The following is a 7314-nucleotide window of genomic DNA, read 5'->3' on the forward strand; positions in this document are numbered from 1 at the left end:
TTCAATTGTCTTGGCTCAAAAGGCATGAAAGGAAGTTAATTACAAAAAATAGATAAAAATATAACTAAGGGATACAACCCTTGTAAAAAATGGTCTTCAGGAATCAACAACTCCATCGACCACGGTCCTGGCTTGCTCGGTGGCTTCTGCTGCCTCTTCAACATCAAGCCTGGCCTCTTCCTCCTCCAATCAAGCCTGCCAACTAGTAATAAAATCGGTCTCCTTGTTGGATAGAAATCTAGTATCGAGGTCAGGATTGTTAGCCCAAATCTAATACATCGCCATGTCTACGGCGCGATCTTTCTTGGTCTTGAACTCCTCAAGAAGACGAGCCTTCTCGCTCTCGATGAACTCGAAAGTCATCTTCTTGTCATCTTCCAGTTTGGCGTTGAGCTCCTGGATTCTTTTGATCTCTGAGTGTCTGGCCTCAACCTCCTTCCAAATCGCCTCTAGCTTAGCGTCCAGCTCTGGGATCCTCTTGATCTCCGCATCTCTCGCTTCAAGCTCTAGCCGAGCCTTTTTAAGGTCATCCTTGACCCTAAGTTGTGCATCTCTGGCCCCTTGAGCAAGTTCCTTGCTCGCTGTGACCTCACGGTTCAAGACAAAGTTATGTTGAACAAAGGATAAGAATGCCTTCAATGAAAAACCGATGTTCAAAGAAAAAATTCAATGTTGGCACAGAAGCAGGGAGCTTGTCAGAAAGTAACTAAGGGAAGAAAATAGTTCCCCACTCTTGTCGAAAAGAGTGTTAGTATCCTGGAAGAAGCCAGAAATTCCCATTGGGGAGCCCCGAGGTTGCTAAAGCATTGACCCACACGAGTCAAAGCGTCAGAACCAAGGTTAACCCCAGGGTACCGGCAGCACCGTCAACCATAAATTCGGGCACATAGGTTGAGATCGAGAGAAAGCGATCCCATGTGGGAGGTTGGGCTCAATTTGGTTGAGCTATAGGAGGGAGATTCATAGTTTCTGGGGGTGCTGGGAGCTTGGTAACTTGGCCCGGGTCGGAAGGCCTCAATGCTGGAGGGACCACCTCGACATTCTTGGTGAATTTGAAGAGGCAGCCTCCCTTCTGAGATGCCTGATGGCGTTTGTTTGCTCTCAAAGCAACAATCTTGTTGAGGAGGTTGTCCAGGTCCGAGTCCATATCACCAAAAAAAAAATGAAAGATAAAATATCAGCAATTGATTAGGTTGCCATGAGTAATGAGACTCCAAGTGGAAAAAAACCTAACTGGAAGATTCTGTCGAGCTTAAGCTCGGGGACCAGGAAATCCCCCTGTCTTCTGATGACTCTAAGAAGGTTCCCTCTCTATAATTAGGGGACAGTCTCGTTAAATCCCTATAGTAGTTGGTCCCATATTGGACAACTACCCCATCCTAAACTTCACTTAGACTATACATAATCTGGTATTTCCCTAACCAACTATCGAACCTATGGACTTTAAAGTCTACCCTCAACAAGATCAGGAAATTATTCCTAGGGCCATTAAGAAGAACCACTTCATTAGGTTCCCCTCTAAGAAGAGTGGGAGACCACATTGTAAAGAACGCCCTAAACTAATACTTAATAAAACATTCACATAACATTGTTTCATAAAAGAAAACCACTTATTATAAAAGTTTCAGTGGGGACTTGCTTAAAACCATGCAAGTTGGGCCCATTAGTTTTAAAAAGAAAAACATGAGTTTTTATGCAAAGTTCAAAAGAAAACAAATCCAATAATTAAGTCTCACTGATAATTTAGAAAAGTCTCTTAAAACATAACATAATTAAAATGGCGTCCTAAAGTGATCGTTTTTCCGTCCATAGGATGCCCCACTCCATACACCCCACGACGATAGAACTCCTCACCTCACCACGCGTGCCACAGAGAAACCTATTTGCTACCTGGAAGGGAAAGTAAGGGAGGTGAGCTAAAAGCCCAATAAGGAAGTACAAACAATAAGCAAGTAAGGATACAACAAATACAAACACTATCGTTCATCTTAAACATCATGGCATCATCATATTATAACATTATCATAACATATCATAACATTATCGTAAGATAACATCATAGCATATCTTAACATTATCGTAACATAACATCATAGCATATCATAACATTATCGTAACATAACATCATATCACATTCATACAAAAGTCCTTGTGAACATGGCCCGCTAACTTGTCCATGTCACCCTTTGAGGTAAACAAGTGTCTCTGGTCCTTGAATAACCTCGGCGCGTCCGCCCTAGGAGTTAGGTCTTTATATCCTTAGCAACCCATTTGATGCGTCGCGTTCATCACGCTAACATCCATTCATAAACATATCATATTCATACAAGCCACATATCATCACATTATGGTATTCATAATTCATAACAATTCATTCATACAACAGTCTTACCATTCATAGCATAAAATCATAGAATCTATCTAAGTTCCTTACCTCAGGTCCGAGCTAAGAAATTTCACAACCTCTCAACGAACCTATACCATAACCGAAACAACATTTCTTAGGTTCATAATATTACTATTTTGCCCTTTCATACAACTTATGTGTTCATGGCCAAGCACACATAATAAGACACTACTACAAAAAGGGTTTTTTAGGACTAGCATTGCGAGTCCTAAAAATTTTTTTAAGACTCGCGCTATTTGAGAGCCACGAGTCCTAAAAAATCTGGTTGAGTGCCTTTAATTAAGTTTTTAGGATTCGCAATGCGAGTCCTAAAAAATCTTGTTGAGTGCCTTTAATTAAGTTTTTAGGACTCGCTTTGCGAGTCCTAAAAGAATGTTTTTAGGACTCGCAATGCGAGTCCTAAAAAATCTGGTTGAGTGTTAAGTAACTTGCGAGTCCTAAAAAATCGGGTTGAGTGCCTTTAAGTAATTTTTTAGGACTCGCGGGTAATTTTTTAGGACTCGCAAACTTAATTAATAGATCAAATACAATTTGTAATGACATGAAATGTCTTACAAATTATTATTATTTTTAAATGGTATAGGATATCGTAATCATAATCCTTATAGACTAGTAATGCCTCCAGCTTTATAACAGGAATAAAGCTCATGTTAAGAAGGAACTTGATTATAACAGGAATAAAAAAAACTATTTTACTTCGGAGAGTAGAACAAAGACAGACAATCAAATCATAGATCAGCTCAATGAAAATCCAGTCCCTAAAGCAAAATTCCTAATACTATCTTCTTCCAATAGTCAAAATTGGTTGGTCAAGGTAGAAGTTCTTGAAGTGAGTTTGTCCCCATGCAATGTAACCTTCCAACAATCTACTTGGAGCATAAAAACTGAGACCTTTTTCAGTACAACTGCAAATAATCCTCTAAAGTATTAGACATTAGTAGTGACAGCATAGCTTCTACAAACATTTCAAGAATAGAAACAAAAGGAATCAGTTCTATTCTAGCATTGGATGGTTTTCCCATAAAATTAGTATCAGATACTTAGTTAGAAATGCATAAATGTTTCCTATCAAAAACACCAGGCATTACTTAATGCAAGAAACTTGGTGCCTAAAACATAAATCATACCTGAGTTAGTTACTAATTAAATTGTAAATTACCTCGGAATTTATTATCTTGCGTAACAATCCCAAATGTTTCTGCAGTTTCTCGAATCATGATACCGCTCACTCCAGTGAAAGCAGATATTTTACACTCAGCAACTGAGAAAAGAAGACTTCAGTAAGAAACAAGGAAAGAGATATGGAAAATATTGAAATAACAAATACTAACTAATATGAAAAGTAGATTTGGGTTTAGACTATTTTAGTCCAAAAGTCAAGGCAGTGTGGGAATAAACAACAAATAGCTAATATATCCATACAAGGAAAGATCATGACCTAAAATAATAGCACCATGTAAATCCGCATCTAGAAGACACTGAGCCAACTGATTTTTCCTGTAATATTGAATAAAAATACCATTAAGCAACAGCTAGTAAATTAGAAGCAAAACACGAAAATGTGTTGAAAGAAGATTTGAAATCTAATATAGCTGCACTACCAGCCAAAGAAAATGTCTCACTCACCCACTACTTTTGAGAAGTTGGGTCATGAAACTTTTCCAAAGCTCATGCACAGGTTTAAAGTTTTCAAATCTACAATCCAGACACATATTAACAAAACGAACAAAATAAACTTAAGAGTGAGATGTAAACTCACTTGTGAAACTCTCGAGGCAAATCAAGCGATCCATGTTTTTTATGTTGTTTCATGGACATGTGCTTTTTTGACCGCTTTGAGTGCAATCACAAAGCTCTTAAACGAGAACCTGTAGATATACTTCGTCCTTGGACATAATTATCCAGCAGAATCCAATTGTCAATTCTTTTGTTTCTGGATCCTTGCATGTACTTATGAGCTGAATCACCATTTTGAAGAAGTTCATGCAAAATATTATCAACTTTGCTTTCTTTTCTACTAGAAATCTACATTGCACCAGGCATAATGTCACACAGAAGCTATTAACTGCGAACTTTTTCAGTCAAAGAAAGTTCAACCGTTTTAGTTCAAAACCAATACCATACCTCCTCCACATTGGTCGTCAATAGATTCTCATGTACAGTTTGAGAGAGTTTTAAGGATGCTTGATCATTTTTATCGACCTCTGCACAATTTACACCAACAAAGTTATCTTTCTCTCTCTCTCTAAAATATATTTATAAGAGTACAAAAAATACACAAAGGTGTATAAATAAACAATCTTTTTTTTTTCCTTCAAATTTAGTTTAGCAAAACTAGAGCAATACCTTCTAAAGCAGAATGACCCGAAAAGGTGAAATTTCCTGCAAACAAAGTAAGGTTTGGGTACAATTAGTTTGGTATGAATATTGAGCTGCACCATCATGAACTTTTTTTTTAAGGGAAACAATAGAAACCAATAATAAAAGTTTGGATTCATAAAGAACAACCTTTCTTAGAAGGGGGTATAACTGTGGTAGGAGCCATAGATGAAGAACCAATACATTTAGACTCTTTTCCATATTTTATGTCCTTTTGCTGCTGAACAACAAGGTCATCTTTTGCAGCTGCGAACCTTCGCTCTAAGGCCACCAAACTGCGTTTCATTTGATCTCGTGGAGCTGTGTCACTAGACATAAGGAAGCTACAATAATAGTTTACCCTTCCAACTCACTAAACAAAGTTGAACAATTTACAAGCACTAGTTAGAAAAATTGAGAGAACCCATCAAAAACGACATTGTAGAGAAAAATTACATCAATCTTAGTTGCTTGTGTAACCATGGTTCTCTCAAGCATTTTGGCAAACACCTTCCATACATGACTTTCGTTTTTTTTAAAAATTATAGTGCTTCGATTGTTACTATCTGTTCTAATTAATTAACGCATATAAACTCATCCAAAATTATATAAATATATGAAACATAACTAAATAGAACGTGTTTTTGAAAAGCTTTAAAATATTCACTAATATAGAATTAATCTTTATATATCATCATCTAGAAAATATGTGAAAAGCTATAAAATTGAAATTACACCAATAATTATGTAAACTATAGCCTGTCACATGGAAAGTCTAGAATAGTCAAGATCACAAGTGACAACAAAATCATTTAAAAAAGGCACTAGTATGATCACAATGGTAAATATATATATATATGTACATATATATATAACATTACAAAATAACTCAACTATACTAATAAGTTGGTTCCTTTTTCGTTCGAATTAGCTAACAGAGATTTAACTATTTTTTTTCCATCAATACAAATATCTTTGACCCCACCAAAATTATATATATATTTATTTATTCCAACACCATCTTTATGATATTTCATACACAATATTTAAGGTTCATATCCCATTGAGATATTCCAAATCAAACTGTTTTTGCCATATCAAAAGTTCCACTCCAATCTTCCTATAAGATAAAGCTCTCTAAAATTGATCTTAATCTTTCTTATTTTCAACACAAAATATAAGGCCATAGCCACAAGGGAGTTGTGTCACAAACTAAGTCTAAGATTAAGATAAACAGCCACACCATAAAAAATAAGTAAGGATTCACAATCCATACACAAAAATGAATGATAAAATTCATGAAAATACCCGACTCTATCAACGAAGGGAAGAACACATGACTTATAAATACCAGCTATTAATAATCTACAACCCATAACATAAGAGATTAAAAAAAAACATAAAAATCATTCAATTTACTCGTATGTTTCGCTGAAGCATTCCATCAAACACTTAATAAGCATTTTTTGAGTAAAGCTAAAGCTTAGTGTTGTATAAATTTGTGAATTCGAAAGACATCCAAAGGAGAAGCATCAAAACATTGATTGACTTACAAATCAAAATTGAGTGGAAAACAATGCTCAAAGTGAGATCTGCAAGGAGTCGACGGGGGAAGGCGGTGCTGGCGCCGGTGGAGGTCTCGACAGCAGTGGAAGCCTTCACGAGCGAGGAGGTCTCAAGTGTACAAGGCTGAGAAAATCTTTAGCTGCCAATTTGTTTCGAACTTGGATTTTAATAAGGGAAACAAAATTGTATCACTAAAAAAAATTCAAATGAAAAATAATGAAATTTTCAAATTACAAAATTCATTGTGAAATTTTAGAAAATATTTTTTCTCATTTTTATTCTCTACTTCTTATTAACAAAAATAAAATAAAGTCATTTACTATAATTAATTTTAAATTTTCAATCAAAGTCTATAGCTATTTTACCTTGAGTCCTAGCCGAGAACTTGCCGGAGCCGAGAGAACACAGCCCGTCGAGTGCCGCCGTGAGTGCTGGAGCTGAGAGAACACAGCCCGTTGAGCGCTGCCGAGAATGGTGGAACCGAGAACCCAGCGCCGTTCACCACCGTCACTTCCGTCGAGCACCGTTCACCACCTACTGCCGTTCATCTCCTTCAGCCGTTCAGCAGCCTTGGTCCGTTCAGCAGATTTAGCAGCCGTGGGTTTCTGGTTTTGAGTAATAAAATCCCCCCATTTGTATAGTATGTAACCCTATATTTCGAAATGTATATGGTTGTTTTAAGTGTTTTACGTAAAATATTTAACCGCTTGCTTTGGGACTCACAGGCGAGTCCTAAAAAAAAGTATTAAGGACTTCCAAAGCAATTCCAAAGCAAGCCCTTAAATTTATTAATAAGTAAGACACCTTTTTTAGCCCAGAAATTTATTAATAAGTAAGACACTTTTTTTAGGCCAGATGTTTTAGGACTCGCAGATTCTTTTAGGACTCTCATTGCAAGTCCTAAAAGAGTATTAAGGACTCCCAAAGCAAGTCCTTAAAAATATTAAGTAAAACACTTATTTTTATAACCCATATTTTTTTAG

General features: G+C 36.4%; 1 pseudogene; it reads right to left on the reverse strand.

Moving 5' to 3' along the window:
- Positions 1-1896: 1896 nt before the first annotated feature.
- Positions 1897-7089, reverse strand: LOC133792739 (ribonuclease MRP protein subunit POP4-like; annotated as a pseudogene).
- Between the last annotated feature and the right edge of the window lie 225 nt (positions 7090-7314).

Source organism: Humulus lupulus, chromosome 7 (genome assembly GCF_963169125.1).
Source record: "Humulus lupulus chromosome 7, drHumLupu1.1, whole genome shotgun sequence".
Taxonomy (NCBI): Eukaryota; Viridiplantae; Streptophyta; class Magnoliopsida; order Rosales; family Cannabaceae; genus Humulus; species Humulus lupulus.